At 40.3% G+C, this 27,981-nt stretch overlaps 1 long non-coding RNA gene across 1 annotated transcript in view; it reads left to right on the top strand.

The window, feature by feature from the left end:
* Nucleotides 1–27,981, top strand: part of LOC308619533 — a 553,523-nt gene that overhangs the window by 504,891 nt on the left and 20,651 nt on the right. Inside the window, exon 8 of the long non-coding RNA XR_014016202.1 lies at nucleotides 22,553–22,635. This is a non-coding gene — a long non-coding RNA (uncharacterized lncRNA). The remainder of the gene's footprint in view (nucleotides 1–22,552; nucleotides 22,636–27,981) is intronic.

Below are 27,981 nucleotides of genomic sequence, written 5' to 3'. Positions count from 1 at the left end.
ATCCTAGCATCCCTTCCAGAAGCAGAAACACTATCCTAGGAGATGAAAGTCTAACCCCTTTCTTACTGGGGCTTTCAAATATACCCTCAGAACTTGAACAACTCCACTTCCAAAATTGTGGAGCAGAAAAATAACTTTTAGAAGATAAGCATGCAAAAAAATACTCAAGTTCTCTATAAACTTCTGTCTTCAAGCCATCTATAAACTGCTGCCTTTGAGCCCTCTGTAAACTCCTGTCTGGATTTGTAAATAACAACCATATAAGGATTCTCCAGTAAACACTGGAGGCAGAAATGTAGAGACATTTCCAAGAGCCTGTTTCTGCCTAGTTGAGCAAAGCTTATAAAAGTTAGACTGTGTGCTCTGTCACCCTTTTGATTGGTTTGTAACCTCAGCCATAAACCCAGAACAATCCTTATTTACCAGCCCTTTCCCTGCATGTTTCTGTAGCCTCCAACCAAAATTTGATGCAAATGGTAGAACAATTAATTGTACTGGATACAATTAGAAAGTTCTAAAAATAGAGCTGTCTTTAAAAATAAAATAGGCTGGGCTTCCCTGGTGGCGCAGTGGTTGGGAGTCCGCCTGCCGATGCAGAGGACGCGGGTTTGTGCCCCGGCAGGAGGATCCCGCATGCCGCGGAGCGGCTGGGCCCGTGAGCCATGGCCGCTGAGCCTGCGCGTCCGGAGCCTGTGCTCCGCAACGGGAGAGGCCACAACAGTGAGAGGCCCACGTACCGCAAAAAAAAAAAAAAAAAAAAAAAAAAAAGAATAGGCTGCCCTGAGCAACAGTGAGTCTCCCAGCACTGGAGGTATGCAAGCAGAGACTAAAAGAGTATCTTCTGAATGATCTGAAAAGGAATTCTTGAAATTAGGTGGGGAATTGGGTTAGACAACCTTCAAGTCCCTCCAAATCAGAAATTCCAGGAATCGAAGACGTCCATTCACTCAAAGCTCTTCTGAAGGCCTAGTCTGTGCCAGACTGTGTCCTGGGGAGAGGTGAAGTAAACCCAGCCTCTGGGAACTCTGGGTGACATCCCAGATTTATAAGAAGACAGACAAGCCAGCAACTAACTCAAGTGCAAGGCAAGATGATGCCAAGTGTTAAAGGGAGGTGACCAACAGCCGGCAGAGGTGGCTGAGATGAAGAACCACCTGGGATTGGAGAAAGTTCTGCATAGCCTGCTTCCCTGGGCTGGAGGGCTCTGGCTGTGGGGAAACTGTCCACATATAATAATATATTTTATTGAGCACTTATTTGGTGCTGGGCACTTAACAAGATGTCAGTTAATCTGTATAACAGTCCAATGAAGTAGGCACTTCATTGTTTTCCCCCATTTTATGTATGAGGATATGAAGAGTAGAGAGGTTAAGTGATGTGCCCAAGGTCACACACCCTAGGAAGAGGCCAGGCCCCAACATGAAGCCAGGTGTCTACTTCCAGACGTTGCTCTTAATGCTGTTTTGTTCCCTGGGCTAGTTCCCATCATTCTCCAGGGTTCAGTGTCCCTATAAGAACAATGAAGGGTTTGCACTAGGCCCTATGTCATGCCCAGTATCCTGGAATAGGATACTGTATGTATTCCCCTTCCAGGATGGGACTGGGAGGGAAGGAGGGCTTCCTTGGCCAGAACAATGCTGCATCCAGTCTCTTAGGTAAGAACTCCTGGGCCTTGAGCTCCGTGGTAGCTCAGAGAGGCTCCTCACACATGGCTTCAGCTTCCTAAAACTGCCCATGAATCTGGAACAGAGAAGAGAGCCTTGCTCCATGAGAGTCAGATACCACCAGGAATTGTCCATAAGTTCCTCTGACTTCCAACTGGAATCAGGTCTGGTTTCCCAGAGCCAGGTCACAACAGGAATGATAGCTTCACAAGCCCTGGGAGGGAGGGCCAAGCTGAGAGTGCCTGGTGCCCGTGGGGAAGAGGTTCCCACTAATGCAGGCAGGCATGGGGCCAGGTGAGGAGCCACAGGTGAGCTATGAGGCCACCGGGCAGCCCATGGCCCTGGGTCAGTGACTGAGCTGCCGCCTCAAAGGGAACAGAGGTTTATAATGTCAGTTTAGCTGAGCTGGAACTGTGTTTCCTAGAATTCACTCCTCTGTGTAGTTCCTGGTCAGCTTTGGTCACAGGAACATTTTCCCTGAGATTCGGAAAGTGGAAAGGAAATAGCCACATTCTTTCTTATGCTTAGAAGGGCAGGGCACAAGGCCTCACCCACCTTGTCGCTGTCCTGAGGGCTCACCTGGGTGGCATGGGACAGCATCCAGACCCACAGTACAACCCTCCACACCTGCTAGTCCTGACCATTTTAATTCCTGATTCCCTGGGCCAGCTGAGGGTTGTGCTCCACAGGGAAAAGCAAAACTTTTCCTGTCAGTCATCCCTGTCATCAAAGTCGGAGTCTTGAAGGAAGTGAGACACCAAGTGGATTCCAGCCCATTCCTGCAGGTTCCAATTTGTCCTTGATCCCCTACTTTCTTCCCAACTGTCTGCTCTGCTGACTTGAGGCTCCAGCACCAGACACAGAAGTGACAGCCTCCCTTAGACGGACCAGTTCCCATGATTATGTAAGGTCAAATCCCTATAATTAATCCCGTATTGCATACATTTTGCTAGTGGCTCTGCTTCTCTGACTGAACCCCAAATGATATGCAGGGGGACAGGTAAGAGGAAAACAAGGCTGGGCCCTGGAGGGACTGAGGGAGGGACGGGCTTGATGCCAGGAGCAGAGAAGAAGTCAGGTTCCCAGAAGCAGGGCGTGGTTAAGCCCCTGAGCTCCTGAGTGTGGGCTAACTGGCTACCTCGTAGAAATAGAGATCTCAGGACTTGAAGAAAACTGAGCCTGTCAAGGAACAAGTGGCTTCAGTTGTGGGGAGGGCTGGACAAGCTGGGGTCACAGCAGGTCCTTGTATGGCTTAGATACGGCCCTATAACTGCTATAGATACACACGCACGTGCTCGTGCATAAATATGCAGCATGTATAGTCTTCCCTAGCCAAGCAGTACTTTCAGAGCTTTCTTTTATTCCTCCCTCCCTTTTCCTTCCAGTCAATGCTGGAAACTTTAATGACATTTTTAAGCCCTAAAATATAATATATACTGAGACTGAGATTCTAGCGAGGCAGCCTCTGGATAAAAGACTCTCACTCCCTTTCCCTCTCGCTCCCTTTCTGGAGGAAGGCAACAGCAGGGCAGTGAGGTGGGAGGAGACCGGACAGGGCACCTGAGGCCACCAGCTCACACGTAGAGGATGGCTTGTGCACCTGGAGGGGCCCAGCGTGTGTGGTCCTGGGAGGGCCAGCCGATCCTCCTGGCCTTGGAGGACCTGCAGGGGAGCAGGAAGCAGGATGACTACTCCTGGTCCCTGAGGTGGAGGGGCTGCTCCAGGTCCTGGGGAGAGGTTTGCTCAGAAGCTCCCTCCTTCTGCTCAGGATAAGCTACAAAGCCTGGCCATTGTGTTCCCCACTGCTTAATGAGACCAGCACCGCCTAGGCCTTGCCAGCAGGAGAGAGATTCCAATGATTTTACCCAACAGTAGATCCAGCGAAATCATGAACAGGCTGAAGAAAAGAGTAACTATTTTAACCAGCATTCAGTAACCAGAACAAAGTAGACAAAGCAGAGCATGAAGAGCAGGGGCCCCACTGGAGCAGAATCAAGTGTGACAATTAAACAGCTGTAAGAAGAACTCTTAAGGAGATCCAATTAGAGAATAAAAAAAGACTGTCTCGATCTAAAAGTATAGCTTTCTCATTGAAACTTTTAATACCTAAACTGAAAGAAAAGATAGTTTTTCTGAAAACAAATTTAGTAGCCTGTACAAGAAGTATCTCACAACAGAGCAACAAATTCAAAAAGATGAAAACCATGAAGGGAAAAGATATAAGACTCTTGGAGGATAGATACAGGAGACCTAACTGGCAAGTAAGGCAAGTTCCAGAAGGAGAGAAAGGTGTTTTTACCTAAAGAAAGATAAATTTCAAAATTAGAGGTTTTCATGTCCCAGACACAATTTTTTCCAGTTTTATTAAAGTATAATTGACAAATAAAAATTATATATATCTAAGGTGTACAGTGTGATGTTTTGATTTACATATACGTTGTGAAATGACTGCCACAATCAACCTAATGTGTCCATCACCTCACATAGTTACAATTTTTTTGTAGTGAGAATACTTAAGATCTATGCTCTTAACAAATTTCAGGGATACTATAACGTATTATTATCTATAGTTACCCCGCTGTATAATAGATCTCTAGAACATATTCATTCTGCATAACTGAAATTGTGTACCCTTTGACTAACATCTTCCCATTTCCTCTACCCCCAGCCCCCAGACACAATTGACTAAAGAAAGAAAGAGACTTTGACATATCTTGGTTTAAAAACACCTGAGTTTCAGTTTCTCCACTGTTAACTACAGTCTTTTCCCTTGCAACTGACAGAAAGGAGAAATTGGATGAAAAAGGAAGGAGAACTAAAACCAGACTAGAATCAGATTTTTCAATCACAAATAACGAGCTAGAAGAATAACACCTACGTGGTAAATAAAGGTATTGGAAGCTATGCAAGAATTCTGAGGGTGTCACCTGTCTGAGGAACATCCTTAAGAAACTGTGCTAACCAAATGGCAGCTCCAGGAGAAAGATAAAAAATAGAGGGAAAATGGTGGTGAGCAACACTGGTAACCATGCTTGTTCATGGCTGCTATCGATTCTGCTAGGTTGTTAAATATTTTTAATACAACCTGTATATATGCATGAATGTATGTATAGGTAAATAAATAGCATGAGTGGAGGTTTTTATCGCAAGTTTTAAGTGAAGAATTTTAGAACAGGTAAAGCTAAACCTGATAATAGCCTTGACTAAATGTTTAAAAATCACTTGAGCAAAACCTAGAAATGAAAAATAAAGAGAAAGTTGTAAGTAAAGAAACAAAACCTTTCTAAATATTTCCTTTCATTTTGCTATTAGGAGAGAGGCATAGGTAAATAAAGCAATTTGGTGGAAGTAAGTTGATAATTACTATCATAGTCAGATATAAGAGGTAATACATGAAATGATGATTCTTGGGATGAAAAAAGTAACCACTTGCAGAATTGAAAAGCAGAGAAATGCTTCCAAATTAGCAAAAAGGAAAAAGGGAATGAATAAAAACTTGCTCCAGCAAGTTAATTAATTAATGGGTTAAAGAAAAACAGAAAGCAGTAGCAAAGTAAAACACATAGAAAACATAAGATTACATGGAAGGGTATTTCTTATTACCCTAAATGTAAATAGGCTGAATTCCTCTATTAAAGTACAATTAAAAAACAAGAAACACACTTAAAGAGATAGGGAAAGAGTTAAAATAAAGGGAAACCAGGCAAATTCAAACAAAATGAAAGCAAAAGTAGCAATATTTTATCACAAAAGTACATTTAAAGTCAAAACATTAAACAGGATAAAGTAACGAAACTTTCTGCCCTCCAAAATATTGCAGCTAAATATAAGGCAAAAACTAATAGAAATACAAGGAGAATTTGATTTTTAAAATGTAACTTTGGTGGGAGATTTTAATATGCCATTTTCAGAAATTGATATACTGGGAGTAAATGAAACAAACTACAACAATAAAAGACCTAGCAAACATGACTACAACCAATGATATACATCAGCAATTCAAATTATGCCATAGATAGAAAACTCATACTTCTACAAATAGAAACAGCACATTATCTCTTGAACACTGAAGTATTTCTAAAAGTCAACCATGTAGTTGACCAAAAAGAAAACCTTAATAAAATTCTAAAAGTAGAAATTTTATAAGCCACACTCTGACTGCACACCAATATAAAGATAATGAAAATTTCTTAACTACTTGGACATTGTAAAATGTCCTTCTAACCAATGACTGCATCAAAGAAAGTATGAATTATCTGGAAAGTAGTAAAAAATTACAGTAAGACTCAGTTGAAGCTATATCCTGATGAAAATATATAGCCTTAAATATCTTTAAAAACCTTTTCCGAAATAATTTTAAACTTAAAAAAGTTTCACAAAGAGGAAAAAGAACATCCATAAACGCTTTATCCAGGTTCATCTGTCATCACCATTTTTAATTTATCATTCTCTCTCTCTCTCACACACACACGCCTACACACACACAATTTTTTTCTGACACTCTTCACAGTAAGTTGCATACATCAGGGATATTTACCCTAAATGACCAATAAGAAATGATGCTTAACCTCAAAAATAGTCAAGAAAATGCAAAACAAAGCAATAACACTATGCCATTTTTTCACTGGTAAAACTGGAAAACATTTTAAATTAAAATGCCAACTTCTTGGGGCCTCCCTGGTGGCGCAGTGGTTGAGAGTCCGCCTGCGGATGCAGGGGATACGGGTTCGTGCCCCGGTCTGGGAGGATCCCATATGCAGCGGAGCGGCTGGGCCCGTGAGCCATGGCCGCTGGGCCTGCGCATCCGGAGCCTGTGCTCCGCAACGGGAGAGGCCACAACAGTGAGAGGCCCGCATACCGCAAAAAGAAAAAAAAAAAAAAAAATAAAATGCCAACTTCTGGTGAAAATATGGGGAAATGGTCACATTTATACATTGATGGTGAGAATGTGAATTACCACATCCCTCTCAGAAAATGATCTGCCAATATTTACTCATATTTAAAACATATATGTATACTGACCCAGCAGAAAGTTTTCCTAAAGAAACACATAGTATATACAAGGACGTTTTGCGCAGCATTATTTGTAGTGGGGGAAAACTAAAAATAGGCAGTCATTAAAAAGAATGAATGACTTCTGTATCCATTGACCTGAAGGGTTGACCAAGAGGTATTACTAAATTAAAAAAAAAGAATTTATAGAGAGATGTCTTTAATAAGGATCCAGTTTTATAAAAAGAAAACAACAAAAAATCCTATCTATGGATATATGTCTTTTCACAGGGTTATATGAGAATAGAGAAATGTATGAAAGGATATATACCAGGTCATTTCCATTGGCTGCCTTAGGGAGGAGAGGGAATTCAGAAGATGCCATGAGAGAAGAGAGGAGATGGGGAAGAAAAAAGTCTGTAGCAGAATAGAGTCTGCCAATGTAATGATGTTGAATATACCTGTATGATTTTGTGTGTATTTGTGTTTATATGTTTTGCTCTTTTAGTGGATTAAGCTTATCAGAGATTTGTTTATTTTAGAAAAAGCCGTTCTTAGATTTTGTCTCCTAATTCATTAATATCTACTTTTAACTCCATTATTTACCTCCTGCTATAATATTTAAGTTTAATATTTTCTGTATCATTTTAAGAAGGTATAAAATTGCAATTTTCTCCATATCTGAAAATATTTATTTTTACAGCTGTACCTATTTAGAATATTTTATTTATTATTATTTCAATTAGAAATAGCACTGGAAGGAACATCTTTGAGTAATTATTTCAGAGGAAGTATGTATGGTATACTTTCTGAGACCTGTTATACAACTTAATATTTCCAGTTTCTTCATGCATGAACATCTTGACGTAGTTTAATTCTTGGGTCACAATATTTTTCTTTCAAACACTACATGTATTAGCTCATTGTCATCTAGGAAAGTGTTTCCCAAGTATTTTTGAAGGAACACTGGTTTTACATAATGTTTCTGAGCAGAAGAGTCTGACAGTCAAAAATATTTGGGAAGTGCTTCATGTGTGGTACCATGAAACATGTTCTAGTTCAAATTCTAGTATTCAAACATTTGGCATGAATGCAAAAAAATCTGAGAACCACTGACCTGGGACTTATATCTGGGAAATCCTCACCTTTTGGAGTGCATCACACTTCCCATCACCAGTCTCCTTTCATCTGTAACTGTGTCATTGTCAGAGTGTAATTAGATGAAGGGAAGGAGATTCTGAGGTCTGCCCTGGATGCCTTCTTTTAAAAAAAAAAATATATATTTATTTATTTATTTATTTATTTATTTTTGGCTGCATTGGGTCTTTGTTGCTGCGCGCAGGCTTTCTCTAGTTGCAGCGAGCAAGGCTACTCTTCACTGCGGTGCATGGGCTTCTCATTGCGGTGGCTCCTCTTGTTGCAGAGCACAGGCTCTAAGCGCAGGGGCTTCAGTAGTTGTGGCTCACGGGCCCTAGAGTGCAGGCTCAGTAGTTGAGGCAAACGGGCTTAGTTGCTCTGCGGCATGTGGGATCTTCCTGGACCAGGGAGCAAACTTGTGTCTTCTGCACTGGCAGACAGATTCTTAACCACTGCGCCACCAGGGAAACCCTGGTGGACTTCTTTTGGAAATTTTATTTCTCAGTCTGAGAGGTTCTACCCTGAGGAATAGTGTATACCTCAGAAACCACTGCAGTGTCTTTAGGAGAAATGACACTATAAATGCCTGGAGTATAACACAGTGAATGATAATTTGGTTTATATACCTCAATTTTCAATTCCAATGTATTTAAAGTTCCAAATACATCTCAAGTAAATATGCCAAACTCTACTAAAAATTTGATCACTTTTTAAATTGACACAGTTGGTCTTTTCTCTGGCATTTCAAAAATAGGGCAAATGGCAGTCAATGATGAACCTCACGTAAAACAGGAGAACTTTGTTTTATAAAAGTAAATGTGGATAACTTTGTTATCCACATTTAATTTTTTGCAAAGCAAAGCAAATAACTTGATGCTTCTACCCAATTTTTTTTTTTTTTTTTTTTTTGCGATACGTGGGCCTCTCACTGTTGTGGCCTCTCCAGTTGTGGAGCACAGGCTCCGGACGCACAGGCTCAGCGGCTATGGCTCACGGGCCTAGCCACTCCACGGCATGTGGGATCTTCCCAGACCAGGGCACGAACCCGTGTCCCCTGCATCAGCAGGCGGACTCTCAACCACTGCGCCACCAGGGAAGCCCTACCCAATTTTGTTAATAAAAAATTACTATCTTGATAGGAAGATTAAAATCCTTTCATAAATTGTTTATCAATAAAGTCAACATACATCCTAAAAGCAGATGAAATTTTTAAAGTTTTTTCCATTAAAAAAAAAGTATAGGGCTTCCCTGGTGGCGCGGTGGTTGAGAGTCCGCCTGCCGATACAGGGGACACAGGTTCGTGCCCCGGTCCGCGAGGATCCCACGTGCCGCGGAGCGGCTGGACCTGTGAGCCATGGCCGCTGGGCCTGCGCGTCTGGAGCCTGTGCTCCGCAACGGGAGAGGCCACAACAGTGAGAAGCCCGCGTACCGCAAAAAAAAAAAAAAAAAAAAAAGTATAATTTCAGACCCAGCATTGCTGGTTCAACCATCAGGACACACTAAAAAAATTTTTCCCAATTTAGTTCATTAACTTCAAATAATTTTGACACAGCTCAAAAGACATCATCAACTTCAATGATGGTCACCAAGGCTTTAATTTAAAAAAGTAGCACATCTTATTCAAATGTATCTCTAACCATGCGTTAGGAAATATACTCAATTCCTGTCCTCTGTGGATTCATCACAACTAAAAGCAAAATAATTTATGATCACCTCTTTTGCAAAGCTTGAAGTTTTATATCTTCAACAGTACATCAGTTTGATTCTTGACTATAGAACAGAATAGAAAAAATATCCCAGTATTTTATCTACGAATGATTCTTGGCAGTATCCCAAATGCAAAATTGAGGAGAGTGTCTTCATTAGAGGAGTAGTTTTTTAAGTTATTCTTTCTGATTAAATGAGCTATTTCATACAACAATTTCACTTTTGTGCATTCCTAATGCAATATTATATGTTACAGGGAAATCCAATTTGTAGAAAAATTCACTGCCTTTTTAATTATGTCAGTATGATTTTACTTGAGTGTTATTCAATTTGAGAGACTCTCAAGGCATACCTGCTCTTCATTTTTAAACTACTGATGCTAAGGAAGCTGGACTTCTCTTTTTCAATATATAAGAATCCATATGTATTAGTTATCTATTGCTGCATAACAAAACACAAAAACCAATTCTAATTCTCTTGCACTTGTACATCTTTTGGTCTTTTTGTTTATTGGCCTTAAGGACTTTTCTTTATGTTTAAAGTGTAATAGTTACACTAGAATATGTCATAGAATTGATCCTTATGAGTAAATTTTCCCAGGTACCTAGTGGACCCTTTCAATATGTAGATCCTGATCTTCTTTCATTTCCAGAAAGTCTCCTTGAATTATCCTCTTCAGTGACTCCAATTATATATATTGTTTCTTCTTTGCCTTCCAGTCTACCATTTCAACTACCTTCTCCCTAACCCTTTTTGCTTCTTTATCTTCTTTTCATTCTCTTATATGTTTTCCTGCCTTTCTTCAATTTCTCTAATTAAAATTTCATTTTAGTCTATTCTTTCTTGGGCACCTTGTAAAAGGGCACTTAATCTTTTTTTTCAAATTTCTTTTTTTTAATTGAAGTATAGCTGATGTACAGTATTATACAAGTTACAGGTGTACAATATAGTGATTCACAATTTTTGAAAGTTACATTCCATTTATAGCTGCTATAGAATATTGGCTATATTCCCTGCATTGTACAATATATCCATGTAGTTTATTTTATACATAGTAGTTTGTACCTCTTAATCCCCTACCCCTGTTTAGCCCCTCCCCACTACTCTCTCCACACTGGTAACCACTAGTTTGTTCTCTATAACTGTGAGTCTGTTTCTTGTTTTGTTATATTCATTAGTTTGTTGTATTTTTAAGATTCCACATGCAAGTGATATCATACAGTATTTGTCTTTCTCTGTCTGACTTATTTCACTTAACATAATGCCCTCCAAGTCCATCCATGTTGTTACAAATGGCAAAATTTCCTTCTGTTTGTGGCGGAGCAGTATTCCATTATAGTAGTATAGTAGTATTCCAATATATATATTCCACAACTTCTTTATCCATTCGTCTGTTGATAGACACAGATTGCTTTCATACCTTGGCTCCAAGTTCTTGAGGAGAATTTATTTTTATCACCCCATATTTTCTATTCAGTGCATCAATAAAGGCATAATTAATCATTCTTATAAATTCCTGGCAACTGGTAAGTATTTCTGTTGGATGTGACAGTAGATCAAGCTAGATATTTAATTGAAGACCTTTCCAGGCGTGACTTGACCTCTCATGTCTATAACTCATTCAGACATTTTTCTTACTTGCTGACTTGTTTTGTTGTCTATCGCCTATGTGTCTCTTTCCTTCCTAGGAAGATAGTAAATTTCTTATTTTTTTAAAACAACTTTATTGGAGTATAATTGCTTTACAGTGGTGTGTGAGTTTCTGCTGTATAACAAAGTGAATCAGCTATACATATACATAGATCCCCATTTTTCCTCCCTCTTGCGTCTCCCGCCCACCCTCCCCTCCCTATCCCACCCCTTTAGGTGGACACAAGCCACTGAACTGATCTTCCCTGTGCCATGTGGCTGCTTCCCACTAGCTATCTATTTTGCATTTGGTAGTGTATATAAGTCCATGCCACTCTCTCACTTCGTCCCAGCTTACCTTTCCCCCTCCCCGTGTCCTCAAGTCTGTTCTCTACATCTGCGTCTTTATTCCTGTCCTGCCCCTAGGTTCTTCAGAACCTTTTTTTTTTTTTAGATTCCATATATATGTGTTAGCAAATGGTATTTGTTTTTCTCTTTCTGACTTACTTCACTCTGTATGACAGTCTCTAGGTCCATCCACCTCACTACAAATAACTCAATTTCGTTTCTTTTTATGGCTGAGTAATATTCCATTGTATATATGTGCTACATCTGATGGACACTTAGGTTGTTTCCATGTCCTGGCTATTGTAAATAGTGCTGCAATGAACATTGTGGTACATGATGCTTTTTGAATTGTGGGTTTCTCAGGGTATATGCCCAGTAGTGGGATTGCTGGGTCATATGGTAGTTCTATTTTTAGTTTTTTAAGGAACCTCCATACTGTTCTCCATGGTGGCTGTATCAATTTACATTCCCACCAACAGTGCAAGAGGGTTCCCTTTTCTCCACACCCTCTCCAGCGTTTATTGTTTGTAGATTTTTTGATGATGGCCATTCTGACCAGTGTGACCTGATACCTCATTGTAATTTTTATTTGCATTTCTCTAATGATTAGTGATGTTGAGCATCCTTTCATGTGTTTGTTGGCAATCTGTATATCTTCTTTGGAGAAATGTCTATTTAGAGCTTCTGCCCATTTTTGGATTGGGGTGTTTGTTTTTTAGATATTGAGCTGCATGAGCTGCTTGTATACTTTGGAGATTAACCCTTTGTCAGTTGCTTCGTTTGCAAATATTTTCTCCCATTCTGAGGGTTGTCTTTTCCTCTTGTGTATGGTTTCCTCTGCTGTGCAAAATCTTTTAAGTTTCATTAGGTCCCATTTGTTTATTTTTGTTCTTATTTCCATTTCTCTAGGAGATGGGTCTAAAAGGATCTTGCTGTGATTTATGTCATAGAGTGTTCTGCCTATGTTTTCCTCTAAGAGTTTGATAGTGTCTGGCCTGTCTTTAATCCATTTTGAGTTTATTTTTGTGTATGGTGTTAGGGAGTATTCTAATTTCATTCTTTTACATGTAGCTGTCCAGTTCTTCCAGCACCACTTATTGAAGAGACTGTCTTTTCTCCATTGTATATTCTTGCCTCCCTTATCAAAGACAAGGTGACTGTATGTGTGTGGGTTTATCTCTGGGCTTTCTATCCTGTTCCATTGATGTATATTTCTGTTTTGGTGCCAGTACCATACTGTCTTGATTACTGTACCTTTGTAGTATAGTCTGAAGTCAGGGACCCTGATTCCTCCAGCTCCATTTTTCTTTCTCAGGATTGCTTGACTATTCGGGGTCTTTTGTGTTTCCATACAAATTGTGAAATTTTTTGTTCGAGTTCTGTGAAAAATGCCATTGGTAGTTTGGTAGGGATTGCATTGAATCTGTTGATTGCTTTGGGTAGTATAATCATTTTCACAATGTTGATTCTTCCAATCCAAAAACATGGTATATCTCTCCATCTCTTTGTATCATCTTTAATTTCTTTCATCAGTGTCTTATAGTTTTCTGCATACAGGTCTTTTGTCTCCTTAGGTAGGTTTATTCCTAGATATTTTATTCTTTTTGTTGCAATGGTAAATGAGAGTGTTTCCTTAATTTCTCTTTCAGATTTTTCATCCTTAGTGTATAGGAATGCAAGAGATTTCTGTGCATTAATTTTGTATGCTGCTACTTTACCAAATTCATTGATTAGCTCTAGTAGTTTTCTGGTAGCATCTTTAGGATTCTCTATGTATAATATCATGTCATCTGCAAACAGTGACAGTTTTATGTCTTCTTTTCCAATTTAGGTTCCTTTTATTTCTTTTTTCTTCTCTGATTGCTGTGGCTAAAATTTCCATAACTATGTTGAATAATATTGGTGAGAGTGGGCAACTTTGTCTTGTTCCTGATCTTAGTGAAAATGGTTTCAGTTTTTCACCATTGAGAATGATGCTAGCTGTGTGTTTGTCATATATGGCCTTTATTATGTTGAGGTAAGTTCCCTCTATGCAGGACACTTAATCTTGATTTCTGATATGATTTTGTCTTTGTTTACATTTCTTTTCTGTTTTCAACCAATTCTCTTTAATTCCTAGTTCAAGGGTGCCCTTTTTATGTCCATGTGTCAGTGCAGGGTATCCTTAAAAGGAGGCTTTTATTTTTTGTGGTGGAGGAAGGAATTGCATGTCCTTCTGTTTTTTGGTTCTCTCTTATTTGCAAGACTCTAAAATGTTCCCTTTGCTTCTTTTCCCCATCACCACCATATCTGTAAAAACCATGTTTCCTGGCCTTTTCACATTCTCTTCCCTCAGAAGCAGTGCCTTTTGAAAACTGCTACCTCAAATAACATACGTTTTTATATTCCTTCCTTAGAGCAGGTACTGTGGTATACCAGGACTCTTTTTCAGAATTTTCCCAACTCAGAGTAGACTTTGTCTTTCTAAGAGTGATTTTAGATCAAGACTGGGCCTGTCACTATCTACCCTCTTCACTCTTCCATGTAGCATTTCCCCTACCACCCTTGGTCTTCGTGAATGCTAGTGGGCAAAGCATGAAAAATAACTTCCTGGCATTTGGAGTTTTTTATCTACTTGGGGGTAAATCTGAAATTTGTGTGTTCTCTTTCTTCTGGTTATGCTGAAGACATGGATTTTGTGGTTGTATTTATCCTTCTTGTTGTTCTCTATTGTTTTTTGAGAGATTCAGGTTTTTGTGGCCATCATCTCAGCTACCCCTAGGGCTAATTTAAGAAGATTTCTTATATCTTTTATATGACCCTATCATCCATAAAGATTTCATTGAGCTTTACTTCTTGTAGTTTTCACTAAGAATACGTTAGCTATTTTTTTTCCAGACATAAAATTATATGATAATATTGAATATGCTCTCAAACTACATGCCCCTCAGCCTGTAGATTCTAATATTATCCTCCCCCATGAGACATGCTTCACTCTCCCCACTCCTTATTTTCTGAGAATCACTATTCCAGCTATTATACTTAAATCTGTATAATGCAGAATCTGTAGATGATATGTTACAGGGACCCTGGAGTAACCAACAGGGAAACTCCTCAGAATGACATGCCCTAGAACAAAAGGATTTCATAAACCTTCCTGATTTTCGGCAGGAAAAATAATAACACTCTATGAATGTGGGGAAAAGGATGCATCAGATCAAATCCACACCCACTCTTCCCAGACTCTTCCCAGCACCTGAGGGTATTAACATCAGGACATGACTGTTTACATATTGCTATGAGAGAAATAAAAGCAGAGGTAATTTTAAAAATTGAAAGTGGTAAGAAAATAATGAATATTTCACTCTGGATATATGTATGGAATAAGTAAAAAAATGCTATGTGTATCTTTCATTGTTATATACTATAACTTTACATCAGTGTATACACATTAATAACTGGTAGAAAGTCATTTTAGGCTTAGCAACAAATAGATTCATGAGCAGCTGTGCAAAATCCAAATTTTTTGTTGATGGAGGAGCTTCTGGATCCAGTTCAGTCTGTGAGAATTTTCTCCATTTTTCAACCATCTATCTCTATACCTTTTCTGATGATCTCTTATCATGAAAGGTTTTTTTTTCAAACACTATAGAAGAGATCAAAAGGATTTTTGGAACATTGGGCTACAGGTTAAGCCTACAGACTATCAGACAAAGTCCTATTATATAGCTGTTTCAGACCCACTTCATTTGGCTTGTACTTGTTCTCTTTACCCCAGAACCAAATATTATGAATCATACCTTTGACTCCTCTTCAACCAGACCTAGCAATTAGCTATTGGAATCGACAGCTCTGCAAATTAAAATCCCACTGACAAACACTGAGGTTTTGTTGGTGGTGATAGTGTTAGTGGTGGTTGCTTTGGTTTTGTTTTGGTTTCCCTTTGCCTCTGAAATTAAAAATCATGGTTATGGAACTGGACTTATGATCCTCAAGTACGAGGGTAGAAAAATAAGCCATCCACTGGGACATGGTTACTCTGTCTCCAGTCTCCTTGTTTGTATTTTAAACAAATAGCTCTTGTCTTTTGACACCCTAGCCCAGAGCAGCACTGAAGCATCCTTCCTACATGACAGGTGTAATTTATCATCTGCCAGGGTCTGGTGCAAATTATTACTTACCAGCCCTAAATGAGACAGAGGGGACTGTTGAGGGAGGGGCAGCAGGGAATAATGAGAAGATAAAGCACTGGACGGCAGGAGGCTGGATCATAGCCTCAGCTCTACCTCTGGCTCATTGTTTAACCTGGGGCAAGTCCCTGCCCTGCTCTTGAGCCTCAGATTTCCCATCTGAACTGGATGCTGTCTGGAGAGACTAGCAGCTCAGAAGAACGCAGCCCTCTTCTAAAAGAGACTTTGATTAGAAATTGGCCTCATGGCCAAGAGCTTTGTAGGTCTTGTGGAGTAGTGCCTCCACAAGCAGGAGAAAGGAGTGGTCCAAGAGAATGGAGGCCTGACCCCTCACCCCACAGCTTAGACAGGTGAGAGAGGGTGAGAGAACACTCTCTATCACCTAGTTATCTAGGCCCTGCCGTATCATTCACGCCAAGGAGCCAACCAGACTCTCTTTGTCCACCACCACCAATGATGAGTTCACTTCCTGTCAAAGTAGCCCCTTTCCTTTTGCATTTTTAATGCAGTAGAGATGGAGAGAAGTGGGTACTTTCAAGAGATATTCACAGAATAAAAGTAACAGGAGGGAAGTGTCAGAGATGAAGCCTAGTTTTCTGACTTGTGAAAGCACATGGACGGGCAGTGCATTCACTTAGGTAGGAACAGATGAAGGGTACGTAGAAGATCATGAATTCAGTCTTGGACATGTGACCTTGAGAAGCCATTGAGACATCCAAGCAAAGGCAAGTGACCAGTCGGATATTCAGATCCAGAGCTCAAAGGAGACATCCAGACTGAAGACAAATAAATTAGAGTTGTTTTCCTAAAGACTGATAGAGGTAGTCATTGAGGAAGACAGTATGGAATGAAAAGGAGAAAAGGGGCCTTAGATAAGAACTTGAGGAATGCCAATGTTGAAAGTGTGGATGCATTGGGAATTGATGGGCAACCAGAGAGGTGAGGGGAGAACCAGGAAGGTGGCACTTTGGAAATCACTAGAGGAGGGTTTCAAGAAAGACCAAATTGTCAATAGTGTCAAGAACTGCTGAGAAGTCAAGTAAAATAAAGACTAAAAACAGCCATTGAATGCAATGGAGTAGTGATGCTTGATGACTCTATTAAGAACAATTTTGCTAGACTTATGGGACCAGAAGTTAGGGTAGAGGGTCGAGGACTGAGTGGGAGGTGAGGAAATGAGGCAGCAAGTATAAACAATTCTGTGAAGGCATTTAGCTGTGAAAGGAGAGGAGAGAGATGGGCAGTACTGGGGTGGGATGTGGAGCATTAGATGCTTTCTTAAATGGGAAAGGATTTATCATGGTTCCATATCAATGGGATGCTCCAGTTGAAGTAGAATGATTGACTGCATAGGAGAGAAAAGGTTACTGATAGTTCCTTAGAATACAGGAGGGGATGGGATACAAAGAACAGAGGGAGGGGTTGCTTCATCAGTGTTTCAAAATTCTTACAGCTGGGTTTCGACCAGGGCTGTAAAGTAAATAACTGGTCTTTGGTTTTATTTTATTTGTAGTACTAGGTCAATTTTTTTAAATTACAATTTTACATGTGTATTGTCCTCTTTTTTCTCTCTTCACATCTCAAAAGTATTCAATTCCTATGAAACGTGTTTAAAATGAAATAAACATCTGCAAAAGTTATGATATCTAAAGAAATGTTATATTTATTCAGAGGAATGAAATTCAAATATCTTAGAGAAAATTCACAAAGCTGTATTTTAGTATACTTTGTGAGAATATTCTCCAATCTCATCTTCTAATTGACTGAAGGAAATCTAAATGGAAAATAAGACATCAATAATTTGTGTGATTATCAGTTAGCCATCTTTTTCTTCAAAGAAGAACCATTGGGCCAACAGTGATCCAGACTGCTCTGATCCCTGGTCAACACCCATGTGGCTACCCCAACTGTCTGACTCCCTGCAAAACCCCTGACTAGTAGTCTTTTATCCCTCATACACTGGCAGTTTATGGAACCTCATATAGCTTCAGAGCCACTCTCATCTCAACTCAAAAGAGAAAAAGTTTCTCCATGGGAATCATCACTCAGAAGAATTACTCGCCTTTCAAGGTCAAGCGCCATGAAGTCATTGAGGACCTCTTTCTTTCCTCCTGGGGACTGCGACACATTTCTTCACAGCCCGTTCATTTAGAAATTCCTTCTCTATTCATATTTCCTGAGACCCTTCATGCAACTCATAGAGAAAAAGGCCACAGGGGCAAGTGGATAATGCAGATGAGCACAGCCCTTCACCAGTAAGTCTTAGATTCATAGATTCTAAGAAGATTCTAAGAAACCATTGGGTTAGTGGGGATCATCTAGTCCAGTCTCTCACCCGTGGGGGTTCCCTTTTCAGCTTCTCTAACAATGGCACTGTGGCCTCCATTTGAACCCCTCAAGTGACGGGGGATTCTACCTCATGAAGCTGATACAAGAGAGAATAGAACTAACACAATATTGTAAAGCAACTATACTCCAATAAAAATTTTAAAAACAAAAAATAAAAGACCTATATCAAGTAAAAAAGAGAGAGAGATAGGATACTCTCTTTGAGTTTCTAAAGGGTTCTCCTTAGGAAGAGGGGCCTGACCTCCAGGGACCTAGGATAGAACCTCAAGAAAAGCAGATTTCAACTTCATACGAGGCAGAAGACCTTGAGAGAAAGACCTGTCCAAACTGAGTTCATGGTCTCATCCTCAGTTGTTCTCTCTCCTTCCTTCTGATACAGAGGGTCCTCCTGCCTAAGCACTTACAATCCACTATTTTTTTTGGGAAAGACTTCCTGGTATGGAGCCACAGGTCTTCAGGGAACTTCTTCTGGTTTGTCCTTTTTTATGCTCATGGAGAAATAGTGGCCATCCCGTTCTTTTAATAAGAAGAAACCTTCAGAATTTGCTAATGGGGTCATGTCTTACTTTAAACCAGATTAACAAGAAAAGGGAGTCCCACATCCACCCAGCAGACTAAAGAGAGAAAGAATCCTTAGGCAAGAGCCCTCCCCTGACAGTGATGGGTTAAAAGCAGAGGATGCTGGTAACTGGGGCTGCCTCTCAGCTCTGCCAGCAGTCATGGCTTAGCCTCCATCAACAGGGCCCCCACCCATCCAAGCAGAGGCACACAGCTTGATTGAAGGGGTCATGGTTGTGTTTATATACATGGATCAGACATCACCTAAAGTCCTGAAACTTGCTTTTTTTTTAAAAATTTTATTGAAGTAAAGTTGATTTGCAATGTTGTGTTAATTTCTGCTGTACAGCAAAGTGATTCAGTTATACATATGTATATATTCTTTTTCATATTCTTTTCCATTATGGTTTATCACAGCATATTAAATATAGTTCCCTGTGCTATATAGTAAGACCTTGTTATTTATCCATCCTATATATAATAGTTTGCATCTGCTAATCCCAAACTCCCAATCCTTCCCTCCCTTACCGTCCTCCCCCTGGGCAACCACAAATCTGTTCTCTATGTCTGTGAGTCTGATTCTGTTTCATAGATATGTTCGTGCAACTTGCTTTTTAAGGAATGGTTATGGATATTATTCATGTTTTATTATTATGAACATCTTTCTCTAACTGTACATATAGGCCTATCTCATTCATTTTACAGGCTGAGTAGTAGTCTATTAAGTGGATACACATAATTTATTTACATAATCTGCTTTTATTGGACATCTGAGATATTTCCAAGTCCTTCCAAAACTACAGTGACAATTCTATGCATACATACATTTGTGTGCACTTCTGTTAGCATTCTCTAAAATATGTGAATATCTTTTCCTTTACTTTTTACTACAATAAACAGTTAGAACCTTTTTGCATACATCTCTGGGCACAAGTGTAGTATTTCTAAGAATATACCCTCCAAAGCAGAATTTGGATCGGAGAATTCCAAATATTCAGAGGGGATGAATATTTTTAAAATTTACTGCCAAATTACCCTCCTAAAGATCCTACCAATTTATATACTTTCACCAGTAAGAGTATGAAAGTGTCTGCATCCCTCATATACACTACAACTCTGGTTATTTTAAACTTTTTAATTTTTGCTGATTTGTTAGGTAAAAAGGTGACTTTTTAAAAAAAGAATTGCATTTCCCTGGTCATTGGTGAGGTTGAGCATTTTAAAATATCTTTGTTGATATTTTCACTTTTTCTTCAGTGATTTGCCTGTTCAGAGACTTAGCTGGTTTTTCTTTGTCTTTTGTAATATTGATTTACAGGAGCTCTTTAAACAATTAATGCTTTCTTAATACTTTATCTGTTTTATATGCTATAAAAATTTTCTCCTGGTCTGTCACTTATCTTTTTTTTTATTTTTGCGGTACGCGGGCCTCTCACTGTTGTGGCCTCTCCCGTTGCGGAGCACAGGCTCCGGACGCGCAGGCTCAGCGGCTATGGCTCACGGGCCCAGCCGCTCCGCAGCATGTGGGATCTTCCCGCACCGGGGCACGAACCTGTGTTCCCTGCATCGGCAGGCGGACTCTCAACCACTGCGCCACCAGGAAAGCCCTGTCACTTATCTTTTAAATTTGCTTATCTTTGCCCATTTTTCTGTTGACTTATTTAGATTTTCCCATTGATTTGTAAAGACTTTTTCTATCCTAAGGATATCCATCTTTGTCGTAAATCTTGCAAATATGTTTGTTTTCTTTTCTGTTTAGACTTTCTTGAGTGGAGGAGATGTTTTATGTTTATTTTGGCACATATACCTTTGTATATCATAAGTCTTTAGAAAGGTTTTCCCCACCCTGAGATGCGATATTCACCAATATCTTCTTTAGGTTTTCCTAGCTGTGATTCTTTAATCCATCTGGAATTGATTTTGTTGTGTGGTATGCCATAGGAATCTCATTTTTTTCTTCCAAAATAGTTGGTCAGATTTCCCAATATCTTTCATCAAATTAGTCATCCTTTCCTCTCTGGTTTGTAATCCCAACTTAGTCATATATTTTTTATTTGGACTTGAAAGAGGTAGAAATTTTTATTATCAGCAATCTTGACTTCATTTACAAGGGAGAGATGAATTATTTGTTTTGCATGGGAAAGAAGAGTGTGGTGGCGGATAAAATCAGGAGAAGGCAGTTAAGATAGTCATGGAATTTATTGTGAAAAAGGAAAGTCTGAGGAAAAAATGGGGAAAGAGAAAACTACTGAGTCATAGAAGGAATGTGTTATCAAAACAACAGTGGCCACAGGGAAGGAATATTCGTGAGTGTCTCCCAAAGGGAAGGATGCAAGCAGAACTGAGTTGGTTGTCCTGAGCTCCCAGCTGAAGGCAAAGGTCACCAGTCAGCTCCCCCTGCCACATGACCTCACTAGGCCTGGCACAGAGTGCGTGTTAAGTCAGGGCTGTTAATTAATTAACAACTATGAAGAACTGGGGCTGTATATTTAACATATATGTGAAGCTTATCCTGTAACATTTACGTTATGTGTAAAATACATAAAAAGCTTTACTTTAAAGCTGAAAGCTATTTAAACTTTAAAGTAATACCTGTCCCTTATTAAAGCGAGAGAGAGAAAAAATAGAGGACAGAATAATGCTAGGGTTAGGATTAGCTTTTTTGAGCACCTACTAGGGTCCAGAACGTTATTAGCTGCTTTACATATATTTTATTTCATAAAGAAGAGAATTAGAACTCCTGTAATTCCACCATTTGAGATTAACCACCATTAACACTCTGCTGTATTTCCGTCCAGTCTGGTTCTTCCGATAAATGTTTTATAACAATATCTAACATTTATTGAGCTGTTACATGCCAGAACTAATAAAAAACGCTTTACTAAACCTCATAACAATCCTAAGAGATAGGCACTATTATTATTTTAATTTTATAGATAAGGAAATGGGGACTAGTGAGGTTAAATAATGGACACTGGTTCTGTATAACCAGTTTTGTAGATTACTTTTTATCACTTACGCTTATATCAGGAATGTTTTCCCACATTATTAACTATCACGCAGAAGAGATCACTTAATAGCTACGTAATATTTCCGTTCAATCGTTAGTGATTTTTTAATAGAATAAATACTGCTGGTGGTGCTCATTTTGAAATGTACAGAAATATTGAATCACTATATTGTGTGCCAGGAACTAATATAGTGTTGTAGGTCAATTATACTTCAAAAACAAACGAACAAACTCAGAAAAAGAGATCAGATTTGTAGTTACCAGAGGCTGGGGTGGGGAGGGGAGAAATTGGATGAAGATGGTCAAAAGGAACAAACTTCCAGTAATAAGATAAACAAGTGCTATGGATATAATGTACGACATGATTAATATAATTAGCACGTTGTATGTTGTATATGCAAAACGATAGGAAAGTAAATCCTAAGAGTTTTCATCACCAGGAAAAAAGGGTTTTTTTTGCTTTTTTAAAATTTTATATCTCTAAGAGATGATGGATGTTCACTAAACTTGTTGTGGTAATTCTTTCAGGATGTATGTAAGTCAAATTATCACGCTATACCCCTTAAACTTGGACAGTGCTGTATGTCAGTTATATCTCAATAACACTAGAAGAAAATAAATTAAAAGTAAAATAAAAGAATAAATACTGCTGTTAGGAACAACCTTGTACTTAAAACTTTGTGCGTATCTGAGCACTCAGATTAAAAAAATAATAAGTGGAATTACTGAGTCAACTTTTTTTCAGGCTCTTTCTACATATTGTCAAATTGCCTTCCAGAAAGCTTCAACCATTTTACACTCCACCAGCAATAAATGAAAGTACCCATTTAACGCCCTAGCCAACACTAAGTATTATTAATTTTAAATTCTAACCAATTTAAATGGGTAAGCAATTATAAATCATCATTTCAGTTTTTTTATCATAAAGGAAAAACAAAACAGGATTTTGTTTCTTTCAAAATTTTAATTAAGCCTCTCTCATATGCCAGGCACTCTTCTGGGGGCTGAGGATGGGACAGTGAACAGGACAAACCCTACCCCTGCCTTCGTGGGACTCAGACCTAACATAGAGGTACGTTCAACAGGTAATGAACAAATTCCAGGTGTTAGCTCTATAATAAGTACTTAGAAGCACTTAGTGTTCATCGGCCCCTTCTAAAGTAAAGCACTAAGAACTCATATGATCCTCACAACAATTCTTTTGGGTAGGTGCTATTATTACCCCCCATTTTACAGATGAGGAAACTGAATCACCAAGAGGTCAAGTAACTTGCCCAAGGTCATACAACAAGTAGCAAAGGCAAGATTCAGACCCAGGCAACCCAGATTCAGTGGCCTTTACCTCTGCCATCCCTCTATTGAAGGACAGAGTATAGGGCATGCTGAGACACTGAAGAGTAGAAAGAAGATAAACGAAAATAGAAAAATTAAAACAAAGTGGATTCAAATAAATAGTAAAAGGATCAGAAATGGAAGTCCATTTGGGTCAGAAATATTACTGTGAGGTTCTTAACTGTGTCTTTGCCCTCCTTTATTCAGAGGAGTAGGTGAGAATGACACGTGGCAGAAACCTGCAGATCCTACACACATGGGACAATAAACCTGGAACAGTCCAAAGACAGGAAAGGAATGGTCTAAATTCTCCTGCTATGAGGCAGCAGAGGAGGGAAGAAGGGAGCAGCCCCTGCCTTCCTAGACCTTCAGGAATGGGAAAGATAAAGGGCTCAATCCCAGCAGCATTCAAAGCTGAACAGATGAGGAGAAAATAGAAACTTGTACATTTCCTGGGCTTCTGGCTAAGTGATCTCCCAGCTTGGCCTGAGGCTACCACCCCCTGGCAGGACCTGCGGTTTTGCAGACCTTGGGGTGACGCTGCTGTGGGCTGCAGCGCCATCTAGCAGATGTGACCGTGAAATGGCACCCGAACCACTCGGCCTTTCTGAAGTCCTTCGAAAGACAAGTACTGTACCCCACTGTGCTAAGTGCTGAGGTTGCCACGATGAATAAACAAGCCTCTGTCCTTGAGAAGGTCACTGTTCATCAGAGGAGACCATCGCAGGTTCTAGAGCAGAGATTTATGCAAGTGTTTAGGGAACAGGGGCTAAGGAGGCTGACCTTCCCTGCGGTTCAGGGAAGGCTACACAGAAGAAACAATAATTCAAACCAGGTCTCAAAAGATGAGGAATTATTTGTCAAGCAGTAGGCAATAGAAGGAACTTACAGGCAATGGGACCAGAAGTTCAAAGGCCCAGAGATGTGAAAGAGTTCAATGCATTCTGGAAAGGTTGGAATATTCAAACCACAAGCCACTGGCAACCTTACAGACCAGCTAGTTCCCTGTTTAACGGAGGAAGTTACGAAGATTCAGGCATGGAGGGGACCTCATGCAGATTCACACCCAAGTTAGGAGTGTCCACACTGGAACCCATGTCTCCTGGCCACAGGAGATCAAGGCCTGCAGCCAGCTCTCTGGAGAAGTCATGGTCACCTGGCAGGGCCCAGCAGTAAGGCTGGGCACATGGAGATTTGACCTTGAACTCAAGAAGAGCTGCTTGCATTCAGAACCTACCTCTACCCCTAGCTAGGTGAGGTTTTCAAGTTACTTATTCTTTTCAAGTCTCAGTTTTCTTATCTGTCAGATGGGAACCATCATAGTCCTCACCTCATATGGTGGTTGTGAGACTAGAAAGAGTTAATCCATGTGAAGTGCTTGACGCGATGCCCAGTATATGCTGAGTGCTTGGGGATCAGATACTAAGTCTGCAATTTTAATATTGTCACCTTTTATTGCAGTATTGTGATATTTTTCTTATTTGAAAGCATTTATTATTATTGATTGTTTACTATTTATTATTTTTACTGTTTCTTATTATGTACTAAGAACTTACTGAAGGAACTGGGGCTATTCTGTCTGAATAAGGATAAACACAGAAGCCACAGTCCTGTTTGCAAAACTTGAAGGGTTGTGCTAGAACAGAAGGAGTGGAAATCATCTGAGGGGCCCCGGGGGCCCAAGCCAGGCACAGCGGTTGAGAGCTGCAGGAAGGCAGATTTTCGTGTAGTGTAAAGAACTTTCCTACCCTTCAAGTGGCCCTGGGCGGAAGTTGTTTACTTGTTGTTGGAAATGTTCAATCTGAGACCAGATGACTATTGATCGCTGCCACGCCCCACCTTGCATGGGGCAGGAAGTCATCTAGCCCATTTCACTATCTGATGCCTTACATATCTAATTGAGCTCTGCTTTCTAGGGAAATATGATTTGGTAGGTCATCTGGGAAGACAGCTGTCTATGTTTATAAATTTCAAAGTCATGAGCAATGCTCAAAGAAGTCAGGATCCAAAATGTATAACCCTGTTTTTCAGAGTAATTCATTAGATTTCAGCTAAATGTGAGGAAAGGCTGAGATGCCCATGTCAGCCTGGAGACAGGGGGAATGGTCCAGAGAAACTGAAGGCAGCTCAGCCTTATTCCCCAAGTGCTGCCTGGAGAATGTGTCTTCATTCTGAGGAGATGGGAAGGGCTCTTACGATCCTGACAGCCATAGAGGGTGCAGAGGTATCGCCTCAAATCATTAAATAGCAGAACACCTCAAATGCTCCCTATTCAACATTTATGCAAGGTCTGCTACGTGCGAGCACTTGGAATATAAAAGTGAATCCAAAAACCAGAGTCTAGATGAGGCCAGGAGGGGTATAGTCTAGGAAGGTAATAAGACCTGGGCACAGAATAATTTCAGTCCACAATGGAAAGGACTAGTGTTAATAGACAGGCCCTTGGGGTCACATGACTCTCACAGGAGGCAGCGGTGGAGGAAGTGATATTTGAGCTAGGCCTTGAATAACACGTAGTATTTGAACCCAAAATGATGAGAGGGAAGAGCTTCTCAGAGGAAACAGCAATGTAGGCAAAAGCGTGGGGGGCCTAAAAGCACGGCTTAGGGGTGGATGGGGCCCCACTGTGGCTGGAGTTTAGGGAGTGTAAGGGGTAGTGCAGGATATAAGATCAGAGAAGGCATCATACAGCAATTCCCCTCCCTGGTGTGTACCCAAGAGAACTGAAAACATGCCTCCACGTAAAAAACATGTACACTAATGCTCATAGCAGTATTACTCAATAACAGCTGAAAAATGGAAACAACCCAAATATAATGTAGTATATGTACACAATGCAATGTTATTCAGCATTCAGCAAAAAAAAAAAAAAAAAAGGAATGAAATAGTGATACATGCTACAGCATGGATGAAACTTGGAAATGTGCTAAATGAAAGAAGCCAGGCACAAAAAACCACCTGTCATATGATTCCATTTACATGAAAGGCCCAGAATAGGGAAACCTATAGAGATAGAAAGATTGGTGATTGCCTAGGGCCGGGGTGGGGGGTTAGGAGTTGATGGCTAAAGGGCATGGGGTTTCTTCTGGGGATGAGAAAAATGTTCTAAAATTGGTTATGGTGATGGTTGCACAACTCCATGAATATACTAAAAACCATTGAATTGTACCCTTTAAATGGGTGAATCGTGCGGTATGTGAACTGTATCTTAGTACAGCTATGACAAGCAAGCAAACCAAATGGTCCTTCCCAGAGTCAGCGTGAGAATCAGTGGGATAGACCACAGAAAACACCTAATCGACCTCCCCCAATGGTACAGAAGGGGACATTAAGGCCCAGAGAAGGGAAGGATTCACCCAGGGTCTCGCAGTGAGCCAGCGACAGAGCTGGAACTAGACCGTACGGCTCTGCCGCCTGACTCAGGGTCCCTGCTATGCCCAGCGCTATTCTCCTTACTTTTCCACTCCTAGAAATGCAACCCCCAAGCAGAATTCATAGCCACAGCTGCCTGACAGTCTACCTGGAGAAACAGGGAAAGAGCAGCAGAATCATAAGATTTGTTTCCTGACTCAGCGTTGGAAGAAAGGCCATAAATGAGGTTGATATCTCCTTTGTAATAGTCTCACCAGATGGTCATCCAGCAACCTTTGAACATCCTGGGTGACAGGGAAATTGATACCTCCAAAATATCCTCCTTCCATCTTTGAACAGCTTTGTGGTAAATAGAATTCCATCTCCCTTTACTCTGTGTATAGGGAGGTCTAAGGGGTATACTTTAGCCAGACTTCTGTGGGAGGCCTTAAAATGAACTGCAATTGTGTTTGCATCTCTTTCCCTCGCTTGGTCAGGTGTTTCTAAGGGCAGGGGCTGGGTCTGAGTTTATATCCCAATGTCCCAAAATAGAGCCAGCACAGGGAAGGCAGTTCTGAATGTTTGGTGAAAGAATGAGTGAACCAAAAAGAGAAACCATAGGGTTTGATGCTCTCTAACCAAGCCCTTCCCCTGGAGAGTTTCTCTTTCCTTGGTTTCAATGACATGACCCAATCTTGATGCTCCATGCATTTTGGGGCCCCTCCACTGCCTTCAACACTGTCTTCTGCTCATGAATGATAGCATTTTTCAAAGGGTACACTTCAGATTTTCTGGCTCTTCCCACTGTTAGAGAATTCCTCTACTCTCTCAGCTCACTCCAGGATGCTCAGCCAGACTCACCACTTGGGTGAACTTGGGTGGCCACCAGACATCCCCATTGAATGACCCTCATCACCACAGATGTCCAAACTGATTCATCATACCTTTGCCGGGAGACGTACCCTCCCAAGGTTTTCCTGCCTCTTATTAGTACCAAATACAGCCAAAAAATATTTCCTTACCCTAGCAAGTACATTTGCATTCTCATTTTTTTAATGCACAGCGTTTCTCCCATTCAAACAAAATCAGGAGGCTAGACATTCAGGACATACTGCCTCAGAACAAATCCGGCGTAGCTGAAATGTAAAGGGAAAGCAAAGAATCAAATTCTTGGCTTTTGAAATTCATAGCAAGAAAAGTCTTAAAAGCCAAGATTCTGGTTTGGGAGAGCCAGGCTTTTTCTGATAGACTAGAGCTCTGTCTTCTAGAAGCATGATTTGGGGCATAAAAAGCAGAGTTTAAGGAATTGGGACTTTAACTTCCAGCCATTCATGGCTTTTCCTACTCCCTTTAAATATCAGCTAAGCTACTCTCACACCTTCATTCCCTCTCAACTGCACTGCTCCAAGCTGAGCCCTCCCAACTCCAGGCCTGGGATGTTGTCACTGCTCCTTACCGAGTGCAATGGCTCTACCCCACGCTCCCGCATCCACCTTACACAGTCTACTGCAGTGGTCCTTACACATCCTACCTCAGACCCTTCCAATGTCTCCTCTTTGCCCTCTAGAAACAATTTACATCAATTCAATAAATACTTACTGAACAGGATAAGTATTCTTATCAATCTAGCAGAGATTGGGGTTAGCCAATTAAAACCCCTGGACCAAGTCAGGCCTACCAACTGGTTTTGCAAATAAAATTTTATTGGAACACAGCCCCACTCACTCATTTACAT

This window comes from Mesoplodon bidens, assembly GCF_964165515.1.
Source record: "Mesoplodon bidens genome assembly, chromosome: 6".
Taxonomy (NCBI): Eukaryota; Metazoa; Chordata; class Mammalia; order Artiodactyla; family Ziphiidae; genus Mesoplodon; species Mesoplodon bidens.
Note: the sequence above shows the minus strand (reverse complement) of the source record. Positions and strands in the feature narration are given on the sequence as shown.